This window comes from Vicugna pacos, chromosome 8 (assembly GCF_048564905.1).
Source record: "Vicugna pacos chromosome 8, VicPac4, whole genome shotgun sequence".
NCBI lineage: Eukaryota > Metazoa > Chordata > Mammalia > Artiodactyla > Camelidae > Vicugna > Vicugna pacos.
The window spans coordinates 8,558,279-8,580,568 of NC_132994.1; positions in this window are offsets into that span (position 1 = coordinate 8,558,279).

A 22,290-nucleotide genomic window follows, 5' to 3' on the forward strand; every position below is an offset into this window, starting at 1 on the left:
GAAGGCAGAATTTTCTGTATTTATTATCTACTCTTTCTCACTTCGCATACGTTTTTCAAAGCACTGAAGCCTGGACTTACTCTATAAAAGCTACTCTAAACAGAGTGATCAACTCTTTTCTTTTTACGTGATGGCTTCCTGTCGTCTTCCTGACATCTTAGCAGCATGTGGTACTGTTACCCACTCTCCTATCTGAGTCTTCTTTTTTCCTTCAACCTCTGTTCTGCACGCTCTCCTGACTTTCCTCCCTTATGTCAGATGCCTTGTCTCAGTCTCCTGTGAACTCTCATTTCCCTTTGTATATTTTTGAAAGCAAACTTGAGGTATTTTGGAGGGATTATCAGGAAGATTTTGGAATGGATTCGATGTAGGAAGTGAGGAAAAGAGGTGTCAGAAACTAGGCGATGGGGGAGAGGCATTTGTTGCGACAGAGAAGAAAGACTGAAAAAAATGAAAGTGCATGTCTGTGTGTTTATCAAGGATTCCATCTTGGGTTATTTTATGTCATTGCGTTCCCACTGGAGAGAAACAACGTATTGTTCTGACCCTCAAGTAATCTGCCAATGCAAATAATAACAACAATATATTACCTGATTATTCCTATACAAAAACTCCGGTTTTCTGTTTTTTGAGAAAATCAGACAAAGTTTAATAGCATGCATACCTGGGGGAGACCCAGGAAAACTGAATAACTCACCAAAACGGCTGAAAACTTCCCCTTAAATATCATCCTCAGCTAAAGACAAAAGAGGATGCGGAGGCTGGGGAGAGCAGGCATGGGAGGCTGCCAGGAGAAGCACAGCAAGCAGGAGTGAGGCTGTCATGCAGATTTAGGTCAACTCCTTCTCACTGATAAGAGTGTCTAGAAATTTGATCACCCCTTCCAGGCACAGAGGAAGACGCCCTTACAAATAAGGATTTCCCTTATAAATATAAATATTTCTTACAAAAGTGGAGGTTGTACTTGGATTTCAGAGTTTCCCCCATGTTTACAACTTCTTAGGAAACAGCTGGCTTAAAATAATTAATAGGCCAAAGAGACGGATTTTGGGGTGGCAGATTCTGTTCCCTTGTAGACTTCATACAGCAGACTCATTGGTGTGGGCCATGGGATTTGACTTTTAAAAACTTTTTATTTTGAAATAATTATAGATCCATAAAAATTTAGTAAAATAGTACACAGGGGTCCTATATGCCTGTCACCCCACTTCCCCATTGGTGCACTGTGGACCCAGGGACACTTCTGGGAACAATACTAACTGGAACATAGACTTTTGCTCTGTTTTCATGATCTTTTCACTTGCATTCATTTTCTTATATGTCTTCATATATAATTCTAGGACATTTGATCACACGTACAGTTCTGTGGTCTGAATATGTCCCCACAGAATTCCTATGATGACACCTAACCCCCAAAGTGGTGGTATTTGGAGGCGGGGCCTTTGGGAGGTGATCAATCATGAGGGCAGAGCCCTTATGAGTAGGATTAGTGCCCAAAGAGGTCCAGAGAGCCCCCTTTACCCTCATCCCCCTGTGACGTTACAGAGAAAAATCTGCCGTCTATGAACCAGGAAGCAAGCTCTTACCAGACACCAAATCTACTGGTGACTTGATCTTGGACTCCCCAGCGTCCAGAACTGTGAAAAATAAATGTTTTCTGTTTATAAGAAACCCAATCTGTGGTATTTTGTTAGGGCAGCCCAAATGGACTAAGACATATAGATTCAAATAATCACCATTACAACCAAAATATAAATCTGTTTCATCACCATAAAGGGACTCCCTCCTGCTGCTTTATTATCACACCTTTCCTCTCCTTCCTGAATCCCTTGGCAACCACTTATCTGTTCTCCATCTCTAGAATCGTCACCTTAAAGAATGTTCTATAAATGGAATCATACAGTATGTGGCCTTTGGAAGTGTGGTTTTTTCCTTTCCCCCCCATTCTGCATAATACCCTTAAAAGCATCCAACTTGATGTGTGTATCAGTGTTCAGTCCTTCTTACTACTGAATAGCATTCTAAGATTTGTTTTTGAGAGCCTACCGGAGTCCTAGGTATGGAGTGTACATCGCCTTGCCAACCTGATACAAAGTATTCAATGAAACAACTGAAGCTGATACAATGGGAAATAAAAATTGTGATAAAGAAAGAAGAAAAACAAAGAAGGAAATTCTTAGCCCTTCTTAGGGGAAAACCATGGTCTGGAAACAATGCCCACATGCCAGTGCTTTCCAAGATGACTTTACAGAATGCCAGCAGGTCCAATGAAGAAAAACATTTAATGGTGAAGTTTAAGAAATCATAAAAGGTGTTACCGCAGTGGGATTGATCTTTAATAATGTAATACATATTTTGAATTCTAAGAGAAGGCTATGAAATTCTCTGCTTTCCAGACCTTTAGACCAGCATATATCAATGTCCTTTTCCTAGAATTTTCCAGGGAAAATATTTTGAGTAGAGATGTTGTAAGTTAATACGCAATATTTAAGTTCTAAAATGATCATGAAGTTTTATCACAGAGTCAAATGTGTTTATTAAGTTGATTTTAAGGTTTATAATAGGCATAAAATATAATAGAGTTACTTTAATTGAAGGAGAATTAATAAAATGGCCACACTTAGGCTGACAGATTGCTTATTCTTATGCTTGCCCTAAAAACCATCAACTGATCTGACTGATCATTTGCTACTTACAGCTCCAGGCCTGTTGTTAAATAAAACTGTTAATTTTTACGGTTTCTGCTTTATTCCAGCAATCAAAAGTAATAATCATACTTGGTTTCTGAGTTGTTCTCCAGGAAGAAGTTCATGGAACTGTGACCTTAAAAAATAGCCTGAATTAGATCTCGTGGTGGCTCACAGTGAAAGATAATGTGACAATGAACATATGTATGTTCATGTATAACTGAAAAATTGTGCTTTACAATGGAATTTGACACAACATTGTAAAATGACTATAACTCAATAAAAAAATGTTAAAATAAATAGCCTGAATTAGCAAGAAGACCACACCTTGGGCACTTACAAGATAAAGAGATTGAAAAAGTGATAACCACCATCCTACACAGAACTGGTCCTCTGGAGGCATCATGACACTACTCTAAGTCTTCTGATGAGAAAATGATTCTGTTGATTGTTATCGATGCTTTACTGTTAAAGCTATGGCTATATAATTGCCCTGCCCCATCCACAAGGTGGGTTCACAGTTTTGAAGGCACACACCTGCTGTGAGGCCCCTTTGCCCAGCAAAGTAATAAAGCTGCCTCTTCTAAGCTCTAAGACCCTGTTTCTGAGTTTCAGTTTGGCTTATCAAGGACGGGGGCTGATCTTTCAGCAACATAATAGTGGAACTATGGTAAAATATGGTACATTTGGTAAAAGCACCAAAATGGTAAAAAAAAAAAAAAAAAAGTCAAACTCATAGAACCAGAGAATGGAAAAATGGTTGCCAGGGGCTGTGGGTGGGGAAATGGGGAGATGTTGCTCAAAGGGCATAGCCTTTCAGCTGTAAGAGAAATAATTTCTGGGACTCTAATATACTTCATGGTCACTATAGTTAATAATACTGCATTACATACTTGAAATTTGCCAATAGTAGATCTTAAGTATTCTCACCGCACCAAAAAAAAAAAGGTAAATATGTGAGGTGATGGATATATTAAATTGATTATGGTAATAATGTCACAATGTATACTTATATCAAGTCATTAGATTTTACATCTTAAGTACAAGCAGTTTTTATTCATCAATGCCTCAATAAAGCTGGAAAAAAACACAAAAAGTATGCTGCCACGAGGGGGCAGAAGAGGATTAGAGCGAAGAGAAACCTCCAAAATTGTTGCCTAATTTAAAAAGCCCTGTTGTGCACTAAAAAGTGGGATCTGAGAGCTTCTTCTCCTTTTTGTGCAAACAGATAACAACGTTATTAAAATATTCCACTTACTTCCATTACCATATACTTTTTAGGATGCTTACTTTGGCATGTACATAATTTATGAATAATAATATGTTATTTTTAGAGTAAAAAATACATCCAGACGGACAGCTGCTTTTTGGCTTCATAAAAGTAAATCATGATTTTAAAAACCTCAGAGATCATTAGACTTTGGACAGTTTAGAAAGAGATACTGTTACCATATTGTACTGTTGTCTTCCCAGCCTGTTTTGGTTAGGGAATAAGTTACAGCAAGTAAAGTTTGACCTAGAATTTGTGGAATTTTAATCTCCTAATGGAACCAAAGAATCTCCATTAAGCCTCTAACGTATATTTTTTATCATCTTTTGTCGCCTACTTTTGCTTTGTGCTTGAAGTAGTTTTTTTCTTCCAATGCTGCTGCTGCTGCTGCTGCTTCTTTTCTTCTTCTTCTTCTTCTTCTTCTTCTTCTTCTTCTTCTTCTTCTTCTTCTTCTTCTTCTTCTTCTTCCTCTTCCTCTTCCTCTTCCTCTTCCTCTTCCTCTTCCTCTTCTCCTTCTCCTTCTCCTTCTCCTTCTCCTTCTCCTTCTTCTTCTTCTTCTTCTTCTTCTTCTTCTTCTTCTTCTTCTTCTTCTTCTTCTTCTTCTTCTTCTTCTTCTTCTTCTTCTTCTTCTTTCTTCTTCTTTTTAATAATCACAGCTGGAGAAGAACAAATATAGCTGAAAAGATAGCAAAATGGACCTTTGGTTGACTGGCGAGCTTCTCCCTGCCTTTGCTCTCAGCACCAGACCCCCGCATGCTCTTCTTCATCCTGAACTAGGTTATCTGTATAAAAGCTTCTAATGAGCTTCCGGGAGCCCCTTTCATTTGGGAGGACTGTCTAGAGATTGTCTAACAGGAAAGTGAGCCACTGGGTTTGATGCTGTAATGGAGGAACCATCCCACCATGGGTTTTATCCACTCTCCTTGTCCTTTCCCTAAAGTGATCGCTTGTTTGTGACATGGTTTTCCTGGTGAGGGAGGGCTCAGATGGGAGTTGCATCTCCCTGAAGGTGGCAGTCATTCCCAGGGACCAAAATCTGGGAAAGTGGCAGGTCCTCAGACAGGAAAATCAGGAGGTGGGGCAGGGAAGGCCTGCCTTTCTCAGGGTAGTGATCCCCTGGGGCTGCTTGCTCCCGGATGGAAGGGGATTCCGATGCCCGCGGCCACACAGGAAGGCTGGGAGGCAGGGAGGAGCCTGAAGATGAATGAATTAGCCCACACAGACTGGAGTATCTAGGGGTCTGTTTATTCTCCTCCAGTTCTCTCTTAGATGCTAATGATTTCTAAATGGTTTGGTCTTTTTTCAGTTGCACTGAAGGGAATTTAAGAAAGTTGAACTTTCAGATGAGAACCATGCCTCCCCGGGAGGCAGTGCGGAACTGGTAGCCTTCACAGAGGAGACGCTGAAAGCAGGAGTTTGAATGTCAGGTTCCCAAAGCCTAGTCCTTGAAGGGGGACGGAGTCCTCTCAGACACAGAGCAGGACGTGTGGAAAGGGGGGATGATGGGAGTTTCTGCCCACGCAGAACACCGCAGAGCACTGCCCTCGAGGCTTCTCGCTTGACAAAGACCTTTCAAGTCTCCCAGTTATTAGGATGAGACGATCATAGAAGTGATTCGTTTTTGTTTATTATCAACTCATATCTGACTCCCTTCCAACTGTTTTCAAGTGAGGGAGCCAAAAACTGGTTCTGAAAGGTTAAGCGATGTTCCCAGATTCACAGGGTTAAAGTCAGGGTGGGGGAAAAGTTCAGGTTTCCTGAGTCCGTGTTGTTTTGACACTGCCCCAGAGAGGGCTCTTTCCACTTTCTTGGTCAAATCTTCCTCTGCCATGAGACAGAAGTTTCAGGACACCAGGACACAGAGATCAGTCAAGAAATGTTTCTACAAGGTCTTTATTTTCCTCCTAAGACAGTGCTAAACAATCTTAGATGTTAAATGCATGATTTTCAGTCCTAGGCTGAAAGTGGAATTCCTTCAAGGACTCTAGGACCCTGAACTGTGTGACTCATTGGTTGAAGGGGCAGATATAGAAAGATCCTTCTGCCAGCCCCACGGCCAAGTCCTGAGGGTGTGACAAGGTGCGTGTTGAGAGGTCCGTGTGTGTGTGTGTCCTTCCATTGCCCTCTTGGGAAAGAAATGGTAGGTGGTTGGACATCAGATCATTGCCCTCTTTCTTTGCACAGTACACCGAAGGGCAAAGTCCTGTCTGTTGTAAGTTAGACATGAGAGAAGGAAGCCCTCTCAATTCCAAACAGAGGGGCACTGAGCAGGGATATCTAGGAGTCCCATTTTCTCCTCCTCAGTGCAGTCTATCTTCTGGAAAAAAAAATACTAAGATGTTGATGGCAATTACTTACTAATCACAGATGGTGACTCCACTGTGCCTGTGAAATGGAAGATCATCGGCATTGTCAGTGCCCATCCGGAACCCAGGGCAGACCTCTCTTCAACTTGGCAGCTCCCCGTGGTCAGCCTGGGACCTTGAACAGCAGCTAACACTGATCGCTCACCTACTATGTGTCTACATTGTTCAGAGTTCTTCACGTGTTTTATAGCAGGTAATCAATCCTTCCATATGTCCCAGGACTATGTAGACAGAGCCAACATTACCGATGGAGACGCTGACAAAACGAGGTTGAGTATGTATCATGTGATAGAAGGTGGAGAGCCTGAGTCAAGTCCCAAAGTCTGGTTCCAGTGTGCTCCTAACCCCTACACCACCCTGCCCGCTGGTAGCACTCACCTGGACCTATGCACCTAGATTAAATCTTGCAGATTTTATTCACAGTCCTTTAGGTTTTGGCGTGATCACACACATGGAAGTTCCTCTTATTTGGGGAGAACAATCCATAGTAAAAACTGGAGCTTGATTAAAAAAAAAATCACTCTAGTACATACTCAAGAATAATGTGCCTGGGGTGTCATTTCCTAAATTTGACTCATTGATATTATTTTTGAATGATACAGTGAGTGTTTATTGAAATATTATTTAGTGTTTAACTAAATGTAAGTGAGTCCTTTACATGTATTACCTCTTAATCCATCCGGCAACCAAATGTACTGTTATTGTCCTGAGTTTAAGATGAATTTAAAGTTATTGAATAATTTCCCCATGTTCTATAGCTTCTTAAAGGCAGATGTGAGGTCTGAACCCAGCACTGTGACTCCAGGGCCCACATTCTCAGCCACTGAGTTATGTCAGTGCCCCAGCTGGCTGTTTGGCAGTTCGGGATGGACATCTTTCCAATCAGTTAGCTTTCCTGAAAACCTGGGAGCAGGATAGATCGGTCTCTGTGTTCCTGAATGTTGTTTTGCTGATTGTGTTCTGCTCTTGAGCCATCTGTGTACCATTCTTTCTTCCTTTAGTATTCAGTTTTCATCACCTGGCTTTGATTTGCTCAAGCTCTTTCCTCTATGCAATTTGTATTGTTTTGGTTTCTTTTTCTATGGAAACCATTTTTTTTTGGTTGTTAATTTAATAGTACATGTTTTACTACTTTGAAGTCTTATTCTTTCACTATAATAATGAAATTTACATAGCATTATGATGGATGTTTTCAGCAAAAAAATATATACATATCTATAATTTTAAATTTATTAAATTGTGCCCCTATAAATAACCTTATGAATTGTTTGTCAAACAACTGATCTAAACTGACTTGCCAATGTCACTTTTTCCACACAGCATGATTTGAGGGGTGTAGAAAAATGTCTGCCTTAAATATTTGTTAATGGTATAGAGCAAGTATTAAACCCAGGGAGTCCTCTAAGGGCACAACTAGGGTCATCCCAGGACTATGTATTAACATACGAGTGTTGTATTAGAGAAATGAGTTGCTTCAAGTTGCAGAGAGTGGGGCAGAAGCCTTTGGTGGAAGGGGTCTGGACCAGGTATATGCATCCCCAGTGCACAGCATTTTACTTGCTGCATGTGTGATGGGTCAGGCAGCTGGGAGGGTATGAGAGTCTTGAAGAAAGTGAGGGGCCAGGGGTGGGGAGACAAAAAGATTAAGTTGAAAAAGGCAGGAAAAGCTAAATACATATGTGGACTTGTGGTGGTGAATGTCCACGTAGTCGCCTGCCCAGCTCACAGCACTTCCCCTTCTTGGGTAAACTTCCATCTCTTGCCCCCTACTCCCTGCCAATCACTCCAGCCTCCATTCAAGTGATTATAGTGGGAATGGCCAAGTCCACACAACGTGACTTTGCCTTCACAGCTGATTGGGCAAATATGGGCCAATTTGTTCCTTCTCAAATCTCTGAGACCAAGAGATTCTAGACAGTTGGCTGTTGTCCCAAACAGAGAAGATATAAACCAGGAATCAGTGAGACAGAAGAATGAGGCAGATGCTGGTGAGTGGACTCTTTGGTTTTCTCCAGTGATCTAGTTGGAATTTTGTCTAATCCATTCCCTAGGGCCATTTGTAACTCTGCCTTTGGCATTGACAGACACCTCTGCATTTTTGTTTAATTGATTGAACTTCCTATCATTTATAACAAGTTCCTTTTTTTTGTGGTAAATATATACAACATAAAATTTACCATTTTAACCATCTTTAAAGTGTATAGCCAGTGGCATTAAGTATTAAGTACATTGTTGTGTGACCATTGCCAACATTTATCTCTTGAGCATTTTTCATCTTCCTAAACTGAAACTCTATACTTAACTCGTTTAACAACTCTCCATTCTTCTCTCCTACAGCCTCTGGCAACCACTGTTCTACCTTCTGTCTCTATGAATTTGACCACCTCTAAGTAGGTACCTCATATAAGTGACATCAGCAGTATTTGTTCTTTTGTGACTGGCTTATTTCACTTAGCATGATGTCTTCAAGGTTCATCCATGTTGTAGCATGTGTCAGAATTTTCTTCCTTTTTTAGGTTTGGATAATATTTCATTGAATGAACATACTGTGTTTGGTTTATTCATTCATCCATTGATGGACTACTGAATTGCTTCCACATTTTGGCTACTGTGAATAATCCTGCTATAAACGTGGTTGTACAAATATGGTTTTGCATCCTTGCTCTTGAGTCTTTTGGTATATACCCAGAAGTGGGCTTTCTGGATCAGATGAGAATTCTATGTTTCATTTCTTGAGAAATTGCCATATTGTTTTCCCACAAGAACTTCAACATTTTACTTTCTCACCAGCAATAACCAGGGGCTCCAATTTCTTCACATCCTTGCCAACATTTGTTGTTTTATGTTGGATAATCACCATCCAAAAGAGAGTGAAGTGGACTCACACTGTTGTTTTGATCTGCATTTCCCTAATGATTAGTGATGGTGAGTATCTTTTCATGTGCTTACTGGCCATTTGTATATCTTCTTTGGAGAACTGTCTATCCAACTATTCATTTAAAAATTTTTGTTGTTGCTCTTGTTGAGTTGTAGGAGTCCTTCATATATTCTGGATATCAATCCCTTCACAGATGTATGATTTGCAAATGTTTTCTCCCATTCTCTGTGTTGCCTTTGCACACTGTTGACAGTACCATTTAATGCACAAAAATTTAAAATTTTGATGCAGTCTACATTGTCTACTTTTACTTTTGTTACATGTGATTTTGGTGTCATATGCAAGAAATCATTGCCAAATCCAATGTCGTGAAGCTTTTCTACTTAGGTTTTCTCCACTAGTTTTAACTCTCACATTGAAATCTTTGATCCGTTTTGAGTTAGTTTTTGTATATGGTGCAAGGTAAGAGTCCAGCATCATTCTTTTGCATGTGGATACCCAAGTTACTTGTTGAAAAGTCTCCTACCTCATTGAGTGATCTTTGCACATTTGTAGAAAATTATTTGGCCATATATGTAAGAGTTTATTTCTCAGCTGTCTGTTTTGCTCCCTTGGCCTATGTCTGTATTTAAGCTGGTACCATAGCTTTGTAGTAAGTTTTGAAATCAGGAGGTGTGAGACCTCCAACTTCGCTCTTCTTTTTCAAGATTGGTTTGGCTATTCAGGGTCCCTGGAGAGTCCACATGAGTTTTAGGATGGATTTTTTAATTTCTGGAAAAAAATCATTGGAATTTTTGATAAGGATAGTCTTGCTGAAGGAGGATTAATAAAATGGCTGCCCTAAGGCTAACAGATTGCTCATTCTCATGCTCACCCTTAAAGCGGTCAACTGACCTGACTGACCAGTTGCTACTCACATTGTTAAAACTAAAGCTATTGATCTTACTGTTTCTACTTTATTCCAGTCATTGAAAGTAATAATCATGCTTGGTCTCTGAGTCCTTCTCCAAGGAGAAGTTCACAGGAGTATAAACTTACAAAATAGTCTGAATTACCAAGAAGACCTCACCTTGAGTGCTTATGAGATAAAGAAACCTAACTGCTAACTGATCGCCTGGAGGCATCATGACACCATTCTAAGTCTTCTGATGAGAAAATGATTCTGTTGAAGGCTATTGATGTTTATTGTTTGAGCTCTGGCTGATAACCACCCCGCCCCATCCCCAAGGTGGGGTCACAGTTTTGAAGGCAACAGCCTGCTGTCAGTCCCCTTTGCCTCTTCTTCTAAGCTCCATGACCTTGTCTCTGAGTTATTTGGCTCGTCAGGGACGGGGCCAATCTTTTGGCAACATTGCTTGAACTCTTGCATTTTCGCTTTGAGCTTCTGTTTTACAGAAATAATTAGGTTGTTAAGTTTTAAAATTTGCTTTCATCTGTTCCATGAATATTCTTTGCCATTTGCTTTCTCAGTCTCTCCAACCACAACCTCTGAAACATTTTGGTGGTATTTTAGTGAAGTTTATCCAATGATACCTTTTTATTTCTCTTTTACTCATCCTTAAATGAGTAGAGTTCTTCCTATACAGTGTGTTATAGGAGATTTATGTGAAAGAGAAGTTAAGGAATTTTTCAAGCTTGTATAAAATTTCCATTACAAGTAAAATGCTTGGTGATACAGGGTTGTGTGGGTAAATTCTTGGAGCTTTTATTCCTTCCCAGCCACCTGAGATTGTCAGCCACAGCACGGTTCATGATGTATTTCTGCCTAGCCTTTCGAAAGCTCCCTAGAAATATGAGTGGTTCCTGGTTTACCCTTACCTCCTCTGCTCCTCCTTGATACAGCCTTCAGACCCTCTCAGGATGTCCTACTGGCTCTGGAAACCTGTGTTCTGACAGCTTTGTTTGAAATCTTTAGCTAAATACTTCCTCATTGGGTGTCTCCCCATACCTTTCTTCAACTTTCAATGTATTCGGCAGCCCATCCTCATGTACTATGTTTTGGAATTGTAAGTCTCTGAATTTTATTAAAAGTGGAGTTTAACTTTCTATTCCTCATTCTCCTTGTTGTTTTTGGGTGATTTCCTGAAGGAGAAGAGAGTAGCCTTATAATTTCTAGCAATGAACCTGAGAGGCAAGAGAGCTTTAGCTTTTTGAAATAACAGTCATGGAAGGCTGATTTTCATGAGCAAGAAATGTGAGGAGAATGGATAACAGCAGAATCCCAAGTCATTTCTTTATGGTGAATTCTAGCTAAGTGAAGACATCTGTGAGAACTGCATGAATGACAGCACATGGAATGCAGAACTGATGTGTCGTAGCCACCATGTTCCTTCACGGTCAACCTTAGGGTGCTCAGACCTCTGCTGTAGACTTTTGTGCATTTCTGATTTTGTTTTCGAATCTACTATTGTCATTTGGTTTTTCCATCTCTAAAATTCCTTGCTCAAATGCTTTCCATATCCTTCCCTGTGACTTTTATTTGGAACTACCATTCCATTGATGTTACTGTCCTTTCTTCTATCTACCTACCACCAATCAATCTATCTGCTTGGCAGATGGGGGGGGTGGGGTTCCTGGGTTTTCAAGGTAATATAAATGTGACAGAGAAACAGTCTTCATTTCCATTAAGGCTACTGTGACTAGAATTATAAAAAAGAGGTAGGAAATCTCTGGTTGTACCTTCCATTCAGGAAATGAGGAGGAGTGGACTCAGGTATGGATAAGGGAGGCTGTATTTTCCACCTGAGATCAGAAAGGTTCAGATGACAGTAGTGCTTGGCCAGCCACGGAGTGACATCATAAGGGAGGTAGTTAGATGAGGGTCTCGTTCCTTTATTATTGGCACCTGCAGGGATGTTAATCTAGGACAAAGGGCTCAACAAAATGCATTAATGGGTAATATCAAAGCGGTGTGGTGGGAGGAGTGGCTGGGCAGAGAGTCTCTGAAGCAGAGGATTCTTCCAGGTGTTGCATAAAATAATTGACAAAACATGTGTGGGGCTTCCCCTTTCTTTTTCCACCTCTGCCCTTCCTTTATGCTTCTTCCTGTTATTCATTTTCTCTTTCAAATCTGTCCTAAGTGTTCATTTCGCCCGTATAAGATTGTGCAATGTGGTGGATGACTGAAGAGGTTAGTGAGCTCACACCTATGGAGATGGTCCTTCCTGTGCCATGTAGACTCCTTAATATCACAACAGAATTCAGCCAGGGTCATAAGATGAGCCTTTGAAATAACTGTAAATAAAATACTTTTAAAGCATGGTTACAATCCTATGGTAAAGCATAAAGTTGGTAGGTGCTGCTTCTGGAGACAAATAATGTGCCTCCTACTTCCATCTATTAAGGAGATTTAAAAAAAGATGTATAGGTTGTTACCATAGCATAATCAAATGCATATTTTCCAAATTCTATATTCAGTTTTTAAAATTTTTAATGAAGAGCATTTTCCACAATATACATGTCAGTTTCCATTAGGATATTGATCATTATGCACTTTCCAAATGAGACATATCAGAATAATTAAGGGAGAGACCAGATACATGTCTTTTAAGTGAAATAATCTGTTGTCACATTCTTTTCAACTTATCTCAGATCTCTCATGTGCTTTATCTCTTGAATGGATCTCGGTTCGTCCCCAGCTGTGCCTCTTTTTATTGTACTGAATGTATGTGTTTCAAGTTCCAGGAAAGATTCTTTGTCAGATTTATATTTGGCTTCTTTAGTCCCCAGAGCTTGTGAACGATATCACAGTGGGAAATACTGAATTATTCTACATACTTGGAACTTTGGAAAATGAAATTACTGCTTCATGCAATTGAAATAAAATTTTTGCCTGGAGTGCATTAATTCTAATTTTATTACCCATCTACTTTATAAGGTTTCTCTACTTTTTATGTGGAAAAAGTAAGGGATAGAATGGCTAAACACATTTTAATGATGAGAAACTCTGCAGTAGAATGAGCCAAAATTGAAGGATGCCTTCCACTTTAGGGGAAATATTTCCACCTCTACTATATAGGAAAGGGAATCTTTCAGCCCCATTTCTAAACAGTCCATGCTACAATGGTTTGGTGGTGAACCGAGATTCTAGAGGAGCAGTTCACTTTTTAATATGTTCAAGGTGAGATAAAATCCGGAGTTCTAACCAAGTTCTCTTCCTCCTAAAGGAGAAGCATAATTTTTCCTTTCCATACCATAGAATCTTAGAGTTGGTGGGGGGTCTCAATCACACTTGAAATCCTGAGTTATTTTTTTCAAGTTATTTGATCCAAGAATGACGGACTTCTTCCTGATTTTTTAAATTTGGCCAATCTGGAGTTAGGAAGTTAGGAAGTCCTAACTTAGTCAAGGGTTGCCAGACTATAAGATCAAAGAATTAAGCTTAGTTCAAAAATAAAAGCTGTGAATTCTGATTGAGTGCTAAACCTGGCAAATATCCTTGTGAGAATCATCTGCCTTACATAAAGTGGGTCTGCTACATCTCTGGGAAACGATGCCTGCTAACTTTTTAGATTGATTAGATGCAGTCTTACTTCAAAGCTGACATTTTCATGAAGCGTTTGTAATGTAACTATTAATACTGACAATCTGAGCTGTGACGTATAGGAGAAAGTGAATGTAACAAGATGAATATTTATTGTTAAGTGTTGTTAAGCATTATGTAATCAGAAAACTTTGAGTGCCTAGTATGAAAAAAGTCTCTTTTATTTGCATATTATGGTACATGTGTGCTTTTACATAACACGCTATTTCCATGTGTACGATATACATTTAAAAAGGACGATCTATCTTATAAATTTATAGTAGGTTTATAAGAATTTTATAAATATAAATCAAGCTTATAAATTTCACATACTTGGTATATCAGATTATGTGTAATGTTTTAAATTAAAAAATACATATATACACAAAGTACTACAATGATTATAAAATGTATGAATACCAATACTTAATCCATCCCTTCAAATTGACACCGTGCTATTGATTCCTTTCTTCATTATCTCTGTAATTATCTTTATCCCTTGCCGGAACTGCAGGGTAACCTGCACAACCCAGGGGAGAAGAAATATCATTCAGGTTGCAAAGTTACTGGTTTGGGGATTTGGGATTGAACATGGCATCTGAGTGCACCTTCTATGATGATTTGATAAAGCAGGTGCTTTTCAGGGTAGGCCTAGAAAGATAGGTTGGTATGAATTTGTGTGAGTCTCAAATGCAAGACTAGGAATTTAAACTTATTTTGGTAGAAAGTATTACTGAATTTTGCTTGGGGGGAGTACGGAAGGAGGGCTGGGCTTTGGGAAGACTGTAAGTCTTCAAATTGGCTTTCATTTACTTCAACAAACAAATTCTACTTTAAATAATTGTAGAGGTCTGAATTTTGCTCTGAAAAATTTCCCCTAGATCTATTGAAGTATGACTCATAAACAAAAACTGTATTTATTTAAAGTGATAAGTGTATTTATTCAAGGTGTACAACTGTATATATTTAAGGTGATGTTTTTATGTGTGTGTACATTGTGAAATGATTACACGATAAAGCTGATTAACATATCCAGCAACTCACATACCTTTTTTTTTGTGGCGAGGAGACTTGAGATATGCATGCTTGGCAAATTTCAAGTCTGCAATCTATTATGTCCTCAAATGAAAAAAAATCAGAATGTTTAACAGGTAAAACCAAGAAAATAGAGAATTAGCAGATGATTGTCTTTCCCTTTTTTTGGTCAATCAGTTTTTACCGTCGGTTCCCAAATAGGGTGATATTTTTGTCTTCCTCCCCAGAGGACACTTGGCCATGCCTGGAGATGTTTGTGGTCGTCATGACTAGAAGGGGCGGTGGAGTGTAGGTGCTACTGGCATCTAGCTGTTAGAGGCCAGGGATGCTTGTAAACATCCTGAAGCATATAGGACACTCATCTCCAGCAAAGAATTATCTGGCCCCAAATGTTCATAGTGCTGAGGTGGAGAAACCCTGGTGCTCGCATATTGAGGGCATACTCTGAGCACAGCACTGAACCAAGTTTGTGACTCCCCAGTGCTCAGTCCTCTTTGAAATATGTGGGTGATTATTTGTATCTTCTTTTGACACCTATAACATCAGGTGTAGTTATTAGACAGAATGCACTTTGGAGTTAAATTTTCAGAATGTTATAGAATTGTAGCTTTTTATTTGGATATACTTTAATTTCAGTCGTATTTCCTGAAATACAACAACATGAACGTAGGGGAAAATCATTGTTTAAATAGCGCACATCACAGGTGTAACTGTGGTTCCACACAGCTAGAGCTATAAAAAGTTGAATTTTATATGGCAGGACAGCCTAAAGATTATGTACTATTTGCTCTAACAATAATGTTATAGTTTTCTTTCCCAAGGCAAAATTTTAATAATTTAAAAAGTAGCAAAAAGTGGTGATCATATTTTTAAAGTGTCTTAGAAAATCCATGGAGGGACTGATGTTGAAGTCATTCATATTTTAGAAATGAGAAGCTTGAGTCATGCATCAGGACTTGCGACTTTACCTGATTTTAGACTTTTAAACTTCTTGTTTCGAAGAAATGTCAAGAATAAAATTCTTGCAAGAATAAAACAAAGAATTTACACATGCCCATCACTTAAATTCACCAATTGTTAGCATTTTGCCTGATTTTCTTTCTCTCTTCTCGTGACATATATGTATCTACATCTTTTATGTTTACTCATTTTCTTTGTCTCCTAAGAACAAGGAACTCTTTTATGTAAACATAACCACCATTTGAGAAACAATGGTATGGACTGACTGACAAAGAAGGAAAGACAGACAGGCGGACAAAGCAGGTGTTCATTAATTTCCTGCTATTTTCATGGCTTTTCCTGTTAAATATCCTGATTTTTTAAAAATTTCAGAACATAATGTACTGTAGACTTGAAATTTGCTAAGAGTTCAAGTGTTCTCACCACACGCACAAAAACAGTAACTATGTAAGGTGATGGTTATGTTAATTATCTTGATTGTGTAATCATTTCACAATGTATATATCAAAACATCACCATATATATATAATTTTTACTTGTCAATCAGACCTCAGTATAGCTGGGGGAAAATTTTCAGAACAAAAGTTATTTCTCTACATTTATTCAAATTAGAATTTGTTGGGGGAAGGGTATAGCTCAGTGGTAGAATGCATGCTTAGCATGTGTGAGGTCTTGGGTTCAATCCCCAGTAGCTCCATTAAAAGTAAATAAACCTAATTACCACCCCCACCATAAAAAAGTTTTAAAAACTAGAATTCTATACCTAGCAAAATGGTCCTTCAAAGATGGAAATGAAATAAAGGTATTTTTAAAAAAGAATTTGTATACTGAAGTATATGAAAACAACTTGAAGCTTTATCAATCTTTCTAAATCCCAGTCTTCATTCTGTACTTCCCCCTACTCTGAAGTCAAACAATCGTTCCTGCCAAAATAAGTGTAATCTAATTAAGGACATTTAAGATCATTATAATATTATGTAAATATAACCGCTATTCAGAATTTACCAGCTGTGCCAGTATTTTCATTTATAGTATGCCATACCTCCCTCATTGCCTTTAATCTGGAATATTTTCTGCTTTTTTATGACTAATATTTTGGGAGAGGACAGGTCAGTTGTTTCATAGAATATCACTCAATTTGGGTTTGTCTGACCTGCATTTTTATTCAGGTTATGCATCTTTGGGGTTACTCCTATGTAAGAGGTGCTTTGTCCTCACTGCATTACGCCAGGCAGTACCTAATGTCAGCTTGTCGTGCTATTGGTGGCAAATTTGATCACTAGGTTAGGATGGTATCTTTCAGATGTCTCCACTATAAAGGTATCATTTGCCCCCTTTGAAATGAATAAACTGCCTGTGGGGAGATATTTTAAGATTATGCAAATAATCTGTTCTGCACAAAGTTACATCTAATGGTTTTAGCATCTAGCGATGGCTCTTGCTTAAATCAACTGTTAGTATAAAGATTGCAAAAGAGTATTATTCCCTCTACATTTATTAGTTGGCTTTTTACTTTAAAGAACTTACCCTCTTAATTGATTTGTTGCTTGTTTTGGTATTAGTATGAAGTCATGAATTATTTTTATTTAATGTGCTGTATAATGTGTGACTTTCATGATTCATTTTGACGCTGAAGTTATTGCAGATTTGGGCACTGGGATCCCTCTTAGGTTGGCTCTTGTGTCTTTTTGATATGCTCTCATCAGTTTTTGAACCCTCCCCTGCTTGCTGGCACAATAAGACACTTCCGATTCAACTTACATCTTCCGTGGAATCTGTCTTTCTCTTTTTAGCTGGAAATTTAGAAAACAAGCTCTAAGTGTCAAGTGTGCCCATCGCTACTGAGGTGGCTTTGCTTCTAGGCTTTTTCAGCAGACAGAGTTAGAAATGAATTTCTTCCTTAGTTTTTAAATTATTAATGTTGGTAAAATACACATAAAATTGATCATTTTAACCATTTTTAAGTATACAATTGAGGAGTGCTGAGTACATTCACATTGTTGTGCAACTGGTCTCCCAAACTCTTTTCATTTTGTAAGACTAAAACTGTCCATTAAACAGAGCCACCATTCCACTTTCTGTCTCTATGATATGACTGCTCTAGGTACTTGAGATAAGTGGAATGATACAGTTTTTGTCTTTTTGTGACTGGCTTATTTCACTTTAGACTTTTTTTTAATCATGAATTCAGTAGGAGTATTTTTGAAGCATTTTATAATGGATTTTTATTAAAGTTGCGACTTTTTTTTGACAAATGCCATTTTACAAATAGATGAAACTTCCAGATATATTTTTTATAGTCAAGCCGTTGACCAAGTAATTGGTGTCTAAAAATACTTGTCAGTTTCAGTAACTAATGCTTGGCCTCGGTAACTTAGGAATTTCATCGATTTTTCCTGAATACACATACTTTTTTCTTCTGAAATTGTGTGAGTTCTCAAAAAAGAGACTATTAAGATCTATTCCTCTTGAACAGGGAAAGGATAAATGAATTTGTAGGTAGTAAAACTATCCTAGATGAGTGTGAATTTTTGGTCATATTTTTCTAACTGAAACACTAAAAAGTCACTTAACCACTTTAAAAGAAAAATCACATATATCTGCTTCTCTATGTGTAGAATAGAAAGATACATTGAAATATGAAATAGTTAACTCTCTAAGGGAGCACTCCAGATATATGAGGTGATGCTTTTAATAACTGACCAGAGAAGTCAGAAATGACTGAAGACTGTGGAAGATGGACACTTTGGAACTACATGTGATTCAGAAGATTTTTGGATGGATTCCCAAAGTCTGCATTAGGCAGAATATTCGAACAAATTTTGATTTGATTTGTGAAAAGTTTTCTTAACATATTATTCAGCTATGTTATTTATCATGTAATAGTGAAAGCTGTTTGAGCACCAGTTTAATGTGAACAAGACACTGTAAACACCCCCTTTCTCTTTTCCTTTTTACTACAATGTACTAGTTCTTTAAAGTGATATACATTAGCACTACCTTTTGGATTTGGACTGAAGAGATCTGATGAAATCCACCGTGAGATATGGACCAGGCAACGGGAAGCAGAAATTGGTTCCCCAAAGCAAGTTTTTCATTAAGCCACTTAATCCCTGGGCTAGAAGGCCCCTGGCGCCTTAGAGATCACCTAGTCCAAAATTCTCTAACTCTCTTTTACAGAGATTGCCAAACCTACATCCTCATTCTTACCTAAGGCTTATCATTCCATCTTTAGAAAACTCTGACTGCTAGGAAATAATCTCCTTATAGTTTCCACCCACTTATCCTGGTCCAATCCATTGGAACCGTAGAGAAATGCCTGATCTCTAATCACAACCAGCCTTCAAATACTTAAGGCAAGACAATTTTATTTTTAAAAACTGGAATCTTTCGTTAGTATAACCCAGGGCTTTATTCAAGAGACACAACAGCTGCAGAAAAGGAAACCAAAGAGAATTGGCAGAGTTAGGACCGGTTCCCCCATGCCATAAATCAGAACAGGACTTGCCAGCCAGGTGTGGCTTCCCCACCCAACTGCTTCCACGCAGCCCAGCCCCTGTTGTCAGCCGAGTGCAGGTGTATTCCAGATCCCAGAGCCAACCCTCCCCCTCACAGTGCTTTGCTGCTTTTAATAAAAAAAGATTTGGCACTCCTGGATGAATAAACTGTATACTTTTCTTGTAGCAATTTAGGGATAAACATAACTTGTCGTTTCACAACTAAGCAAGGCACTGGTAATTAACATTCTTGTCAAAACCTTAGGTACTAAGTGTGAAGGTTACTATGCCCATTGTTTCATTTGATTGGAAGACTGGTTTTCATACAAGTATCATGTTTGAAGTGCTGTTTTAAGATCATGTAAAAACTGTATAAGACATGATGTGTGAATCTAAGCACTCAGGAGGGAGAAATATCTTGAATTTGCTCCCAGTGTTCTCACTGTCTTAATGGTCTCACTGGCTCACACTGCATAGCAGGTCCTGATGCTGCTGCCCACCCTGCAGAACAATGATTTCCTTCCAGGATCCTCCCGCTACAGGACTGTGTGCTTCAGAAGAGGCAGGCCTCGTATCCAGCCCAGGGGACAGTGCTGGTGACTTTCAGAGTTGCAAGGACGATGCTTTTGGCATTTGGGGTCAGTGAATTTTTTATTTTGTGGGACTATTTCATGCATTACAGGGCATTTAACCCTCCTGATCATCATTGCCTAATTCTAAAGCATCTCCCATCACCATGACAACTAAAGGTGCTCCCAAACGCCCCATGTAAGCAGGGGATGGGGAGGGGGATAGTAGGGTAGCTGAGGGGGTGGGTAGCAGTAGCCCCATGTGAGAACCATCAGTCAAAGACAATCACAGAGGCCCCAGTCCTCTTGCTAGGGATTGGTGTAGGCATGGAGGTCTGACACAATTCTGCCCAATGAGATGAGAGGGAGTCTGTTGGAGTGCTTCTGGGAAAAGTTTAACCCATGGATAATATGAGAAGAAGCAATTTCCTGTCTGCGTCTGGCCATTATGATAAAAATATAATGCCTAGAAACTGCTTGTGGACAAAGCAAATTTGCTGAAGATAGCTGAACAAAAAAAGCAGAAAGAACCTGGTCCTTTATGGTGCCAGGGAGCTGCTCAATCAGTCCGTCCTGGAACTATTTGTATTTGACTTTTTACTGTGCAAGATAATAAATTCCTTATTGATCGAATCAATTGGGCCGAAGTTTTCAGTTACTTAAGTTAAAAGCATACTAAATGATATGCCTTATCCTGCCTTCTTCCTCCCAACCCCCAATCTTAAAGATAACTGTATTGAAACAAATGAAGTTCTTAAAAATAAAAAATTAACACAAGTTAAAAATATTCACACCTGAAGCAAACACCAGTGCTCTTTGAAAGACAGACCTGGGTGTGTCTTCTGTATCATTCACTTGTCATTTGAATTGGGTCAAAACAATAAGGGCTTTGTCTTCATTCCAACAAGTGATTCCAAAGCCAGAATTAATTCCATGAGTTTCCTTTAAAAAAATTTACCAGTCGTTGAATAATATCCATAAGACATCATGTCAGGTCACAGTATTCAGTCATGGTGGCCTTTTCCTTTTATCTTTGCATTCTTCCTGAATCGTAACATTAAGTTTTGAGGGTTTTTTTTTTCCCACTTGGTGTTTCTCACTTTGACCATGGCTTTTGCCTGAAAATAAACACATGCTTGAAAACAAAGGGCGGTGTTTCATGAATGAATCTACTCATGGCGATCTTAACTTTAACAAGGTTTAAACTTTCTCTCAGATCTGTGGAATTTTAGTGCTTGAGTGGACATCAGAAATAATGTAACATGTATAAACTCCCTTGAATCCTTAAAGTGAAGAGGGAGATTGGATGGTAAAATGTATTTTAACGTTGATGTAAATTCTTTAAGGGGTAACATGCCGTGGATAAATAAAAGTCACAGGTATTGGAACCAGAACACTAGGACTTCTGTTCCGATCCCCGCTTTGGCATTTCTCAGGTGTATGAAATTAGACAAATTATTCACCTCTGCTTCTTTATCTATGAAATAGGTTTAGAAACATTAGCTCTGCTTTTTTTTTTAATGTTTTGCTTTTTTTGTTTGTTTGTTTTATGAGGGGGAGGTAATTAGGTTTATTCATTGATTTCTGTTTATTTATTTATTTTTTTAACATTTCTTTATTGAGTTATAGTCATTTTACAATGTTGTGTCAAATTCCAGTGTAGAGCACAATTTTTCAGTTATACACGAACATATATATATTCCTTGTCACATTTTTTTCCTCTGTGAGCTACCATAAGATCTTGTATATATTCCCTTGTGCTTTACAGTATAATCTTGTTCATCTATTCTACATTTTGAAATCCCAGTCTGTCCCTTCACAACCCCCCGCCCTGTTGGCAACCACAAGTTTGATTTCTGTTTAGAGGAGGTCCTGGGGATTGAACCCAGGACCTCGTGCAATGCTAAGCATGTGCTCTACCACATCCTGTTGGGTGAAATTGAGTAAGAACCACTGCAGATTAAAATAAAAACTTAAAACCTCCATTGCTTCCTGGAACTACCTTCTCTCTTTTGTCATTTGGATACATCTTTATGTGTCATCAACCTCTCTGCTCAGATGTCACTTCTCTCCAGAAGATTCTCTGCTTCCCCTCAAGAGCAGACTAGATCAGGTGTGCCTCCTGTATTGGGTTCATAAGTCAATCACAGCACTTAACTGTCTCCATCTCGCTGTTTGGCAGTGGTTCTCTGTGTGCCTGAGAACCTCAGGGAGCTCAGTTAGTAAGAGGCCCATGCCCAGAGATCCTGATTCAGTAGGTCCTGCGACCTGGGAGCCTGAGTGTTTAATATCTGGTGATTCTGGTGATCTGTCATTAGGCCACACTTTGAGATCTCACTCAGCTCAAGAGTGTTCTATCTGAGAGCCAGGCTCTAATTTTCTTTGTATCCTCTTTACCTAGAATGGGGCTAGGTACATAGCAGATGCTCAGGATACAAATACATAATGGATACCCTATTTTTTCTGAGGTTCTGGTTGTAGAAATATATAATTCCTTTGACTTTCC